This window comes from Sceloporus undulatus, chromosome 6, assembly GCF_019175285.1.
Source record: "Sceloporus undulatus isolate JIND9_A2432 ecotype Alabama chromosome 6, SceUnd_v1.1, whole genome shotgun sequence".
Taxonomy (NCBI): Eukaryota; Metazoa; Chordata; class Lepidosauria; order Squamata; family Phrynosomatidae; genus Sceloporus; species Sceloporus undulatus.
Window position 1 is genome coordinate 50,436,209 of NC_056527.1, and position 15,299 is coordinate 50,451,507.

Genomic DNA, 15,299 nt, shown 5'->3' on the forward strand with positions numbered 1-15,299 from the left:
GGGGTTCTGGAGGAAATGCATTGTATGTAGAAAGTTTCACCTATCTCTACATCTGTAACCCTTGTCTGATATTCCTAAACTGTGTAGTCTGTACCCAGAGATACTGAACACTGAAGCAGGGACTTTTGCATGCAAAACTACATCACTCAGCTCTTCTTTTTCTACATTGTAAAGTTGTATAGTTATAAAGATAAGAGGGCATGCAAGAAGTACTCTCTCAGCTGAACTGTTTCAGATCCCTGAAATCTAGCCAATACCTTTCACCTGAGAGACACTATCCACCCATCTTTATAATTATGTAAAAAGAGGAGTGCCATAGTGTAATAGTAGACATTTTGACAGAGGAATTCTGGAAGTTGTAATGCAAAAATAAAAAAAAAATAAAAAATGGTTTCAGGCTGTAGTGGTAGAGTGCTTTGCATGCAGAAAGTTTCACAACAAAATCTCAGGGGCTGAATGCTGCCCAATGTTCCTGTGGACCACATTAAACAGGATGGCACAATGGTGTGTTGTGATATAAACTAGTGATGATGTTCTGTATGTTCACTTAAAATTAATTATGGCATTCACTTAAAATTAATTATCGCACAACCCAGATGGCTATTAATTTTATATCCAACCAAGTAAACTCAGCAAGTAAGCGACTTAGGCTTCCCTAGGTGCTAGTCAGCTTTAAGGTTACTCCAAGGAGAATAGTATAAAGAAGCACACACAACAGTTGACTTACTATTTTTGAGAAATTAAATTCTTTCTCCAGTCTTTAGGGAATCAAACAGCTTCCTTGTTAGGTAAAAAAGAGAAACAGGTTGTTCTGACAGTGGCAAAGCTGGAGACTGATTTTTAGGTGCTGAATGTGATCAAATCAGAAGTAGTATTGCCTACTGTTTGGAGGGAATGCACTCTTCAGAAGCCTCCTTGGAAAACTGTATAATGATTGAGTAAAAATGAATGTGTTCTGCTTACAGACTATTTGAAAAAAAGATCAGACCATAAGGAAGGCAGGAGATAGCCACAAGGAAAGACAGATGAAAATGGTGAGGTAGAAAGAAGAGGTCAAAAGCTCTGGAGAAGAGACATTTTCAGATGCTGTTCAAACACTGCTATAAGAGAGGGGTGTTTGCTGGAGTGTTCCACATAAAGGAGACAGCAAGAAAGAGAACAAACAGGAAATAGAGAAACTAGCCTAAGGTTTAGATATACTGTCAGGACAAAGATGACAAACAAAAAAGAACCAAGAAAAGAGGTGGAGATTAGTACTTCTATGTCACACTAAAGCCTAGCTTGCTTGCCCTCTAGTTGTGTCAGGAAGGATATGGCTGAGCAAGAAATACTTCTTTGTTTCTCTCCTTCCTACACACTCTGAGATACCTGAGAAGTATCCCAAAATTGCTGGATCAAGAGATTTAGCAGCTAACCTTGCCCACTCATGCATCCACCAAAGGAATAGGCATTTGAATAGAACTCTTTAAGGTTCAAGGTGATCTCAGAGGGAATGGTGCTGACCTTTAGCTGTCCTTCTTCTTACGGTTTCATGTAATACTTCCCTGTTTTGCATTTTTCCATCCACTTGGTGGAATGATAAAGTTGCAAGAGTGAGAGATCAAAGGGAGTGAAATAGACGAGGAGAAACAACCTCATCAGAGTGTCTAAAATTTTCTCCATGTCTGGTATGCATACCAAAAACTGGATATCCTTGCATGTGGACAAGCAACACCCACCATAGCTGCTGCTTGGGTATACAAATGAAAGTAGTACTGGAATGCTTGAGGAAGAAGAAAGACATTCACCAAACACCTCTCAAAGCCCAACCCATACACACAAAAAAGAAAGAAAAACAAGTTACACTATCTTTTCTGAACCATATGCATGAACTCTCAGTACATTTAAGAGGATGCATTGACAGTAAGGCATGCAAAGAGACTTATCTATGCTGTTTTAGGCCACTAGCAAAACTATTGGCAAGCACCAATAAGAGCTTCTGTCCATGTGATGCCATCAAACAATAATGTCCCTAATGTGCCAGAGTGAAAGTGACAGGTGCTAGATATGGGGGTGCCACCATATGCTACTCCCCGTGTTTGGCAGCCTGGCTCTTGACAACGCAAAGCTCCTGGGTAATGGTTGGAATATAGCAACACTCTAATCTAGTTTTATTCCTGGCTGTTTCTTTAGAATTATGGGAAGCACATCTCAATCTCAGAAAACTGTTTGTATTTTTATTGTGAGCGAAGGGGTCATGTAGCATCAGTCTGAGTGAAAAGTTGTTCTTGTCTTCCTCTTGGCAAGTCACTTTGCTTCTAATCATCTGCTTCTCAGTGTAAATTGAGAAATTTGGTACTTTACTAGCCAGGCTTGAAATAAACTTGGTGATAGACAGATAGACAGACAGATAGTCTCAAAGGTGCTGCAAGATCCGTTTGCAGACAGACAAAAAGACAGTCAGTTTTTTCTCTCATAACATGGACTGTGGCTTGAAATCTATCCTGAAAATTTGATCTGGATTACTTAGTGTTAGTTTTTTGGGAGTTCTTTGCTTCAGGCCACAGAAGTATCTTGGTCTGCTTTGCCTACAGGGGAAGGCTTGTATTGCCATATATAATGTCCATGCACCCGCATTCAGTGTTTTTGACTAGGGGTGTGTATGTGTATGTGCACACACACGTGTATGAATGCACAGATGAAAATGTATCAGATTACAATGTCTTCTGGATTAGGATTAATATTTTTAGGGTAATAACTACAATTTATTACACAAATCCCAAATCCTTCTTTACGGATTAGAGGTTGCCCAGAATTGGAAACATGCTGAATATTTTTCAGTATCCAAATGGATACTGCTCTGTCATCTATAGATCTTTTAGACAAATTAACAGGCCAAGTGTATGAGTTGAGAAAAGGAATTTCAAACAGATTTCTTTGATGCCTGTTTTTCTTATATTTCCTTAGTTAATACTAACAGATAAGACCATTCCCATCCTATGACATGTTTGGGGTTATGAAAATATCTAGCATAAAGGAAAACCTACTCTATTCAGTGTGGTACATGGGAACATTTGATGAGTCTTTGGATTGCAGTTTTCTTTTTCCTTGTTTTGAAAGATCCATTGTGAAATGTGTGTGGTTCTGTGTGGGTTTCTTTAAATATATATATAATTCCTCTTCCCTCAAAACCAGTGAAGACATGTCTCTGTCATGGGCTGAGCAAATTCTACCTGCATGTCTATGGATCCACTGACTCCATATCCAGGCTTCAGAGGGGCTCAGTTGGATCTGATACTTCATAGGTGGTAGCCAAAGCAAACATGGGAATGGCATACTGCTTAGCTCACTCCGCAGCATATGGCCACCATGTTTTTTTTCCTTTATGACGCTATATTTGAATATGATTGTATAATGGTCATCATTTCTTTTAACAACAACAACAAAAACAATAAATTTCTTAACCGCCTCTCACCATGAATTGAGGCAGGAAACAACAACAGACCAAGAAATATGTGTCAGTTAAAACTCAACTTCAATTAAAACATATATCAATTAAAAATAACACACATATGTATTAAAATAATCTATGCTTAAAATTCATAATTTAAAATTTACAGTTTTAGAAATTGCCTGAATAACCCTGCCAGAAAAGATCAGTCTCTAATGCTGTTTTAAATTCAGACAATGTATTCAGCTATCTGCAGGATCTAAATGATCCTCTTAAGCCTATAGCAATACTCACAAGTGAGTGTGTAACATGTGACCCTTTGGGCGATATTGGCCTCCAGTGGCCATTCACTATTTGTCATGCTGGCAAAAGTTGATGGGAATCACTGTCCAAAAACTTCTGGGACTTTATCACACGGGAGGCAAGCGTCCTCCTCCCATCATTAAATGGACATTAAATCCTGTCAATATCCTGCAATAAAATTCCTGTGAATAAAAGGTGGCATGATTTTGTACTTTATTCAAGGGATAATGGCCTGATAATTGCAGCATCACGAGACGTCATGTGAAAATCATCCTGTCATTGTGGGATATTGATGGGATTTAATGTCCATTTAATGACGGGAGGAGGATGCTTGCCTCCTGTGTGATAAAGTCCCTGGATTTGCTTTTGTATACTCCTGTTTTAAATGAATAAGTAGTAGTAAATGAAAGTGATCTTCTCTTCTGCAATGGCTTTGATTTCCATTTATTCCTACATTTTGATAGGTTATTTTCCTATGCTCCAGTCAACAAATGCACCAGGAAGCATGGTTGGACTGCAAGAGCTGTTGGGTAATTAATCACAGGTTATCCAAACAAGATCAGGAAGAAATAAGAAGGTGGTTGACAGCCAGTGCAGAAGTTGTTATAGCAGTGGTACTGAAACTTTTTACCTTTGTGATCCCCTTTACATCTAGATGCAGATGTTGCCCCCCTTCAGTGTAGTATATGAATAAAAATATTTTGTTTGTTTAGAGTGCATATTTTTGTTTGTAAATTCATGTATATTCACATCCAACTATAACAGTTTAATTTAAATAAATTCAATATTTAACACATGTGTAAATTTTACACATACAGTATCTCACACACAGCCACACTCACATAAACAAGTGTACACAGGTATATGCACACTCATTCTCTTTCATTCTTTCTTCCACTCACATAGTACTCATTTACCCTCACACACAGTCACACAGAAACATTTATTTTCTTGTGTATATACAAGTATACACAAGTGCATATGTGAATATATTAGAAAGAGATGAAGAATATGAGTGTGTGAGAGAGTGGGAGAGAGAAAAGATTTGTGCAAGAAACTGTGTGAATGAATGTATCCTGAGGGAGAGACTTAGAAAAAGAGCATTACTGATTGTGTGTGGGAATTCATTTGTGACAGAAAGTCACTCACGGATGGAAAGAGTTACTGAAGATGTGTGAGAGAATGTGTTGAGGCTTCAGCAACATCTCAGCCAGAGGACTGGGGCACTGATGGAATGGATGGGAGAAGAAGAAGCTGGGCTCCCCCAGAGGCCACGCTCTAGTGAGCTTCCACACTCTCATCCTTCCTTTGGCAGAAGTGGCCACTCCAAATATGTTCCTTTTTCTTCCCCTCCAGGACAGAAAAGGTTTGGGAAGAGGAGGGGGGAAATCAGGGCCTCCAAGTCTCGCGTTCCCCCCAAGCAATTCTAGTGCCCCCCCCCCCGTTCCATCCCACTGTTTGAGAACTACTGTATTATAGCAAGTCAGTAGTCCAGAAAAATGAAGTCAACAAGGGGTAAGACAGCTGTCATCTGTACCAAGTCCATGATCAAGAAAAATGAACACCAAATTATACTACCAGTCACCATGTTAGCTACAAGGGTACCTGGGAGCTCTGGTAGATATATAGGCAGCTGTCTCAAAACACCAGGCCCTTAATTAGTCACTGTCTCCTATTTCACAGCTGTTGGGATTGGCATAATCTTTCCCTATCCTTTCAACCACCTGCAAAGGATGGCAGTGTGTCCTGTCACCTCCTTCTGGGGAGAAGGGTCCTCCACTGCTTCAATCCCCAGAAGCTCAGACTCCGTCCACTGTAAATTCTTGCTATAAATTCTTGGACATCTGACTCCTCTGAGTCTGAAATCATCTGACTCCAGAGGTTGAGTTATGACAGATATGTCCAGATGCACCTGTAACACCCAAATGGAATGATGCGTATTTGTGCATATGGACACAATCTATCAACAGTGCAAGAAGCTGATCTCATTTTCCAAGTCTTCTTTGTGTTTGAGGTACAAAGTGAGGTTACAGAACTGAGAGCATAAGCAAAATCTAATTAATCCCTTTCCAATAATTATGCTGACTTTTGCAATAGATCAGTTTAATTAAATAAACCGTTTATGCTGTGTGTGCATGCTTCCATGTGTCTCTTCTTTCTTTCTCCTTGCCAGCATACAGCAAACATGCAAAGTAAAAGAACAAACTTACTCAGTTCAGGACATGCCCTCCCCTCCCCACACTATATTTATTAATAAAACCATGATTCCATAGAGATTACTAGTCATTATCCTGGCCTGTTTTTAGTTTCAAGAGAGGTTGCTACTGGGTCAACACTTTTACAGCTGAGTATACAACTTGCTGTTTCTAACACAATCTGATTTAGGAGCTAGCCTACATTTTAAATAGTCTTCACATTCTCTCAGTGTTTTTACTCCATTTCTTTTCAATTGTCTTCATTTGGCAGGAATAGCCCCAGTTAATCCTTAAACATTAAATATTAATCAAAATGTTCTGCTGCTTTTAAAATGTCTAGTTTTTCTTTTGTCCTCCCACCTGTTCCCTTATTCCTTGGCTCAGTACAGTTTTTGCAGACTGAGCTCAAAATGAAGAAATAGTCTACACTCTTTTAACTCAACTGGAGGGAGAGAAGGGCAGGGTCTTCACTTCGCTAAATCAAACATAAATTTAAAAGTGTCACAGCTTAAATAGTAGTTTTGTATGTCTTCGCTTTGCCCTCTTATTGATTGGTCACATCCCTTTGACCACGGAAGGGTGATTTAAAATAGAGACCTCTAATGCTTCACTAAACTACAAATGGCAGGATTCCATAGGATGTGGCTGTGGCAGTTAAGGTGGAATCATGTTTATATAAATGTGTAGAGTGCAAGGGCCCATGCTTGAGAAGGGGAGAATTAAAGCCCTATATTTTGATCCAGAATGGTGTAGTGGTTTGAGTGCTGGACTATGAAACCAGTGTTCGAATCCTGGCTTGGCCATGTAAACCCACTGAGTTCCCTTGGGTAAGTCACTCTCTCTCAGCCTCAGCAGAGGGCAGTGGAATACCCCCTTTGAAGACACGTGCCAAGAAAATCCCATGATAGTTTTGCCTTACAGTTGCCATTAGTCAGAAATGACTTGAAGGCAAACAACAACATTTGTAGCTCTAGAAGGAAGGAATCAGCTATGTACAGAAAACATATGAGGATGACATTTAAGTGTATGATACCTTCTAACTGTCCCAATTTAGCAGGGACAGTCCAATTAATCCTCTGACATCCCACTTTTTGAGCTGTTTTTAATGTGCCTCTTTCTTCCTTCATCCTAGGCTTACTTAAAGTGCTACAAACTGGGTTCAAAGTGCAAAAGTAGTTAGGGAGAGAGAGGGGGGGAAATAGGAGGGAATAGAATCATGTCCTTCTCAGTAGGCTCAGGCAAAAGCAAACTTCGTTAGCCTCTCCAGGTTGTATGTTCTTCCTCATTAATGGCTTTTACCATCTTGAACCACTCTAATGTTGCTTAGCCACACATGTTTGGTTGCCATCTGTGAAACGTTGGAAGGTATGCACTATGGAATTGCAATTTAATAGCTTGCATCCACATCAGAGGATGTGGGAGAGGAAGCTTTGGCTTTTCTCCTGTTTTGTACTACAACTGGAGAAGAGAAGGTTAAGAGGTGATATGATAACCCTGTTTAAATATTTGAAAGGATGTCAAATTGAGGAGGGAGCAAACTTGTTTTCTGCTGCTCCAGAGAACAGGACCCGGAACAATGGATGCAAGCTCCAGGAAAAGAGATTCCACCTCAACATTAGGAAGAACTTCCTGACAGTAAGGGCTTTTTGACAGTGGAACACAGTTCCTCGGAGTGTAATGGAGTCTCCTACCTTAGAGGTCTTTAAGCAGAGGCTAGATGGCCATCTGTCGGGAATGCTTTGATTTGGATTTCCTGGCAGGGGGTTGGATTGGATGGCCTGTGCGGTCTCTTCCAACTCTATGATTCTATGAACTCTTAATGGCCAATGGTAAGGAATGGAGGGGAGGGATACATTCCAAAACTTTGGAAGGGGGGGAGGTGTTCTGCAGTATGAGAAAACTACTGTTCTTCTTCTCCCCAAAACAATTATTTTGTTTATAGATATGACAACTTATCATATGAACCCGCCTCTCAGTGCAGGAAACTAATAAGAGTTCCTGTGGAACAGCCTGTGTATTTTCAGGGTCTTTACCTTTTTGCAAAGGAGGTATGCTCCTTTAGGAAGACTATCGTGACCTTTCGTATGAAAGACTCTGTTTTCTGAAGTTAAGTGGTGGCTCTGTTCAAAGTTGGCTGAATGTGTGTTCATTAGCATGCATGAAAATTCTGCAAATTAAGTTAAATAAAACTGGTAATTGCACTATTTGACTGCGTGATTCTGAAGCTGTGTGCTTTCATCAGTGGCCGTCGGGGAAACAGAGTGCAAATTTACTTGGCAGATTTGAGATGCAAAGTTCGGCCTGTTCTCCACGTTTAAGCATGCATTTGGAGCACAAAGTCACTCTTGTGTTTCCATAATTGCTAATGGAGACCCTGGCATGAATTAATGCATGTTTGTGTGAGAGTGTGGTCCAATGTAGCTTTTAGATGTATTGATGAACAGGAAAATATGGACTTTCTTGTTATCAGAAGAATACCAAGCCATAGAAATGGGAAATTTAAACAAAGAAAACAGCTTTAACAGTTGAATGAATTGCGGGAGACATCTTGTCCCCAGCCTTTTTTTAAACTGTGAAAGAAAAGAAAAAAATGAAGCCTTTTACTGTTGAACATGGATGGGGAACCAGCACCCCTTGGTTGATGATGGACTACCATTCCCATCAGTCCCAATCTATACAAGTCAGTGGTCTATAGTACCTTCTGGAGGACCATATATTTCCTATCCCTGTTCTAGGATATTTCCACTCTTTTTTCCTGCTACTTAACTCTCTTTTACTTGAAGGTTTTTTGGGTCAATTTTTTACTAAAATTTTTTAGACTTATACATGAGTATATACAGTACCTCCAAGAAAAAATGAGGGAGATTATATGGTGAAGGGAGGTCTGTGTCTTTTGTAACATCAGAAAATGTAATGGTATTAGCCCTGTAAGTATTAAAAAAACCCTCACAACATACTAAAGTATACTACAGTTAAAAGAAGAACAATAAATAGCACATCTTTAATAAAGAATTATAACTTCCTCTAAGAACAAGTAAATTCATGGAATGATCCACTAGTGAGAACTGTCACAGATTCTGGCAAGTCCTTAACAAATGGCTTGATGATTTTGATTTAAATTCAACCTTCTGCTGCTCAGTAATTTTGGAAAACTTTCTCAAAAGGATGAAAGAAGTGGAAGATTTTAAGTACTGAAGATATAATGGTGATGCTAACAGTCAGAAAGTGGAGTACTCTTTGTATCTTCAGACAGATAATAGTTCATGCCTAGAACTCATATACTTGCCTTATTTGCAGTCCCTTGGTAACTTTGCCTGCCCCTTTTTCTATATAATTGTATTTTTAAATGTTGAACTGAACTTTAAAGTTACTGCTTTGCTAGAAATTTGGGAACTGAGGGTTAGCAGAATTCTCATGGGGAGCAGTGCCCTCATTTTCCTGCTCTGTAGCTACACTTTGGCTTTACTTTTGAGTAAACATGGTTATGGTTGCAGAGGCAACCATACTAGAGGAAGATGAAGAGCACATTCATTTCCACACAGGAAGCCTGTTATTTGTCTACTCATCAGAATTCTTTTTACAAACTGCTGCATCCAGAGGGACTTGGATAATCCTATGCAATTCCAAAAGAGAGGCAAGCTCTATGCTTAGTTGTCATCATACAAAAAGAATTCTCCAGCCATAACCTCAATCTTCTGCTCTCCTCTGAAGCCAGTTCACACATACAGTCAGGATTTACTGCCGCTAAAGTATTTCATTCCACCTGCTGATTTGTGTGTTCCTTCTGAATGAATAGAGAATCTAGGTGTTTCCTGTTTGGGGCTCCTTATTGCTAGATCGGTGCTTAAGAGGCAAATCCATATGGATCAGCAAGACTGAAGCTGAGGCACTAGTCCCAGTGGAAATGCAGTTTTCAAGAGAGCTCAGGCAGCTTTCAAAGCAATTCTCTTGTTCTGGAAACAGTAAAGTGTCCATTATTTCATAGATCCCATCTGTTAACAGCACATTAAAATAGAAAAGGCATAAAGGAAGAGATGCTCGTTTTCACTGGAGGATAAACTATTGAGTTGGCTTCCTGGCATGCTTCACAAATCTATAGGCAGGGTGGGGAAGGTGAAGGGAAACAGAAATATATCAGGATCTACTCCAGGATTGACAACTCTCCCCGCCCCCGCAAGTATTCTATGATTTTGATAGCTTAAAAAAAAATTGAACAAGTAACAATCTTTTCACCAGGGAGATAAAGGATTAAGGGCTAGGATGGGGTGTCTGCATGGGAATATCTCATGCTAAATTTTGGTAACGTGCAGCTGCACTAAGCATAGATGCTCTATCAAGCAACTCTGCAAGTTGGTACTGTTAGAAGGTGTACTCTTTATGAGCAGCTGGATGGAAGCGTGTTGTGTGGAAAGAATTTTTTTTTTTCAGAAACAAAACTGTATCTGCTGGACATTAATTGTAGTGGTGGGTGAGCCTCCAATGCACCATGAGTGTTTTTCTACCAATTTGTTCAGAAATAATTACTGGAAGTCGATTGGGAATAGTACTGTCCATTTTATATTTTAGAGGTGTAAACAATACTCACAAATATTCCCATCCTTGAGGGGACACTTTTTTGGGGGGGAGAGGGGTAACCATGGTGAAACAAACTTTGTTTTATGCATTCTTTTGTGAATAAAATAGCACCAAGTGAACTGCTTTCTATGCCAAGCCTTCTCCACAAGAGGAGCTAGCAAGGAGAATAAACTGATTGCTGTAAACATTTTATCTACTTAGAACACTCTTGGTTGAAATAGATATTATCTGAAAATCCATTGCATTGTATATGTTTATGTATCTATATCTATATCTATATTTTTATCTATACTGAATGCATTATTCTATTCATACAATCCCTCCTTTTTGATTGTGACATCTCTAGTGCTTTTTTATTGTGACATCTTCATTTCAATCATATAGATAGCAAGAAATTATTTAGTGAGAACAGGCAGAGCTGTATGTGTTCCCGCCAACCAGATTTTTTCGCTCTTCTTTTTACTGTTTTAGAAGTAAAAAATTTCAGGAAAATGTGGTGTCTTATGCTCATTTCCCATGAAACAATTATATCTTGCTGTAACACCACCACCAACATGTTCAGAAGTAAGCACCATGACATACTCTCCAACTCTCTTGATATGTCAGAGATGGTCTCGATTAATATTCAGTTGTTCTACTCTTTCAGCTGCTTTAAAAATATCCCAGTTTCTCTCTCCTCCTCCCAGTTTTCCCCTTCATCCTTGGCTTATTTAAATTCTGCAAACTGAGTGCAAAGGGCAAAATAGTTTGCTTTCAGTTAACTCAGCAGATGGGAGAGGGAAGAGTCCTGCTCTTCCCAGTAGCCTCAGGCAAAATCAAACTACTTCAGCCTTGCCTGGTCTCCCTACCTAGAGGAAGGGGGGAGGCTGTTTTATTTGGCCTGTTTACACAAGACTCAAGATTGTGCGTTCTTTTTCATTAATAACTTTTCCCTTCTTGACCACACTCTGATGTTGCTTGGCCACATGTGGAGGATATGCTACCAGAGTTTATGTCATCTCAGAAGAAGAATTAGCAATGGACAAAAGAGACTGATAAGGATTAAGCATGGTTTAACAGGACCAGATGGCAGTGGAATAGAAACAGAGGCCTAAATCCCAACTGTGGAGTTTATCCCATTAACAAATAAGATGGTTTACCTCTTCTGGCTTGAATTCAGGATCCAGGATGCCCATGGATGTTATCATACCTAAATCTCTGCCTATCTAGCTAGGATGCCGCCGCCTGGATGCATTCTAGATTGAAGCCTCACTCAGCCAGCATTTTTTCGAAGTCGGGAAGCTTCCGACTTCAAAAATTGGCCGGCTGAGAGAGGCGTTGACCCGGGATGCATGTGAGCGGCAGCATCCCATCTAGATAGGCAGTGATTTAGGTATGATAACATCCAGGGGCATTCCGGATCCTGAATTCAACATGGAAGAGTTAAGACAGCTTATTTGTTAATGCACTTAGCTCCTAAAGTTACATGCATTGAATAAATTTCTGAATGGTAAATCAACATTTATGTAAACCCCATTCATTCTGTGAGTTTGCTGTAGTAGTGACTGTCAACTGGATTTATATTACAGTTTTGTAAAGGAGAGTATGTCTGGCTGGAACAGTGAAAAAGAATGCTTCATACAACTCTATTACTAATGGGAATACACATGAAAAATTTTCATTTAATGGATTTGCAATCCAGTCTTGTGCAGAGCTTGGCACATCTAAGCCCACTAAAATCATATTGCACATGTTACTGTTTGTCACATTCCAGCATGGAGCAATCCACTTTTCTTAGAATTTACAGCAATATACTGAAGGATACATGAGGTATTTTCCTTGTAAAGTAAAACAGTTATCATGCTGTAAGCTACAAAGCACTTATGAAATATTTATGTTTTGTCACATGCTCCTGGCAGATATAAGCTCAATACATGGACTGTGACAAAGGTTCAATTTTTTTATTATAATAATAATAAACTTCATATATAGGCAAAGGGACTAAATTTGTTTGTGATTAGCAACATATGGCATTTGTGTCCTTTGTCTCTCCTTGTGTACCAGCTGTAATTCATGTGGCTCTCTAGATGTTTTTGGACTATATTGCGCAGCATTCTTCAACATTGCTGCCTGGGCCAGGACTGCAGTTCCACAGCATCGGGAGAGCTACATGATTCCTATCTTTGCTGTATATATATTCTTCCTTGGCAATATATCCACTGAACTTAATGGGTCCTATATGTTTTTATATAGATTCACTGCCATAATTTTGCAATGATATGGAGAATGTTGCATTGACTTGGTAGAGATAACTGTCACATGAAACGATGTAGTAATGTTACACATCCCATTTGATCTTGGAAACTAACAAAGGTCAGGTCTAGTTAGTACTTTGATGTGGGACTTAAGGAATACCCAGTGATGTTGGCTACATTTCAGAGGAAGGCAATGGGAATTACTTCTGACTGTTCTTCCCTAAGAAAATCCTAAAGAATTCATGGTGATGCTTTAAGCCGTCAGGTGATATGAAGGCACACCTCTCTCCCCCTCCACCACATACACATACACATACACCCATAGTAGGTACTATTTCAAAAACTGCATCATTGCTTTCCTAGGACACTTTGAAAAAGAATATCTAAAATAAACAATTGTAATGGAACAGTTAGAAATGATGGCAACACTATAGCAGCAGGACAACAGAGAAGGGGAAAAAAAACCCTTCAACTAATATGAGAACTGAAAGCTGCTGTTTTATTTTAAGACTGGGAGAAAGTTTTAAGCTGGAAAGGCAAGGCAAAATGAGCTAGTTAAGAGATAACCTTCCCCAAGGATAGTATAATAACAGGAGAGGCACTACCATGGAGAGAGGGAGACCTCTTCATGTCCTGTAATATGTTGCACTTTCTCAATCAAGATCAATTCTTTTTTTTAAAATGTTTTTGAGAGCCATAGAAACATACATGTTTGATACATATTCCTACCCTTCTTGTCTCTTACTTCTCTTAGTCCCTATCTAAATGGAGGCAGCCAAATAATTTTTCTCTCGATATGGGAAGAGATAATATGGCACTCTACACTACAGGAATAGATGTCAACTGAATGGACAAATGAATCTTATTGCAACATTAGTGGCCATAGTGTCCTACACTATACTGGACAATTGTATTTAACTCAACAAGGAGAAGAGAAGAGGGCAGAAAATTGCCCTTCCTAGTATGCTTAGGCAATTCCTTTCCTAGATTCTGTCTGCACTGGTGTGGGGCAGCCTGGAGTATTCTTGCTCTGGAGGTGCCCTGGACCTCCCTCATTGCAAAGACCCTCCATTCTGACACTGGAAGGCTGATCACACGTGCATCCTGCTCACTGTCTGGTTGCTTTACCTTGAGGTCATAACAAAGCATCCAGCCTTAATCATATGACTGGACACCTTGTTCTGAACTCAGAACTAGTGACTGGTGGCAAGGGTGGATGTGTTGGATGGCTGAACAGGATACTTTTTAAACAGCCACGCTGCATTAGAATGGAGAACTCCAAATCTCCCAGGAAGATCTAGAGTAACTAGTGGATTATTTTAATTTATGTTAAAGGTGTTAGACCTCAGTTCTGGTGCTGAATGGGCCAGCTGTTGCCTGGTCTGTTTATTCCCAAAACATTTTTGGTTTTTTTGCCACAAGGGGAGCCCATTTTATTTGGCTTGTGCACATAGGTCCCTAGATTGTGTATTCTTCTTCATTAATAGTTTTGCTATCTTGACCATGCTCTGATGTTTCATGACTGCATGTTTCCAAGTTTACACCTGTGAAATGTTGGAGAGAATGGTGTGCAGTTTTTTTTGGGGGGGGGGGGCCTCACATTTCCCATCCTTGGTTCGAGGATACATAGCAATTCATGTGACACAAACAGCACAGAATGGCTGTGGGCTGCACTTCTCCCTCCACTTCTTTCCCAAGCCCCAGCTCCCACATCAGACACTTAAAGTTTTTGCTTTCTTCTGCCTGATAGAATGACTGACCCCTGTCTCTTAGCTTCATATGAAAGTAGCTTTTCACATTCCTATATTTTTTGCATTTGAGTTTAAGCAAAGTAGCTTTTCACATCCTTGTATTTTTTGCATTTGACTTTAAGCAAACTTAGAACAATCTAGTCCAAGGTGACAGCCAACCTCAATGTAAGACAGGCCTGCATTTTGGCTTTAAATTGTCTTAGACCAAAACTGATGCATAAGACATCTGATTGATATATTGCTTTTGGAAATATTGATGTGATGTGAGGCAAAGAGACTATGCTCCAGGCAGTTTGCCCTGTTTTTACCTTTCTTTTGCCTGTTGCTGTTTTTATATCAGGACTGTTTTTGTGACAGCAGCTGGTATTCTTTCCCCTGCCTGAGAGCCTGAGATAATGCAAGAGGTTAACAAGACATTAGGTTTGCAGTGGATTTGCTTCAGTCTGTGTAGTCCTATGGTGCTCTCCAAAAATCCAGTGCAAATGAAACATATGCAGAAAAAAATATGTCCTCAAATAGAGGTGTAAATGGAGGTTCTCTTGGTTTCCTTCACCTTTTAATGATTCTCATCCTGGCATCTAAACTGCTTCTTCTGGGATTGGAGATTAGGACTATTGGAGATAAGGGGCTATTTAAAGCCTGGTAAATTGTTAACATAAAACTGAGCTCAGTTTGCAGGCCAGGAAACTTGCATTGAGGCAACAATGTTTTCCTGTAGGCATGTCTAGAAATAAACTGGGGTTTACATGCCTAAATTTATTTGCACTGAAGCTTACTCAGAGTAGATTTGCATAATTTGAGCTGGTTTGTT

At 39.6% G+C, this 15,299-nt stretch overlaps 1 protein-coding gene across 1 annotated transcript in view; it reads left to right on the plus strand.

The window, feature by feature from the left end:
* Positions 1–15,299, plus strand: part of RBMS3 (RNA binding motif single stranded interacting protein 3) — an 809,235-nt gene that overhangs the window by 46,796 nt on the left and 747,140 nt on the right. The gene's annotated exons all lie outside the window — the stretch shown is intronic.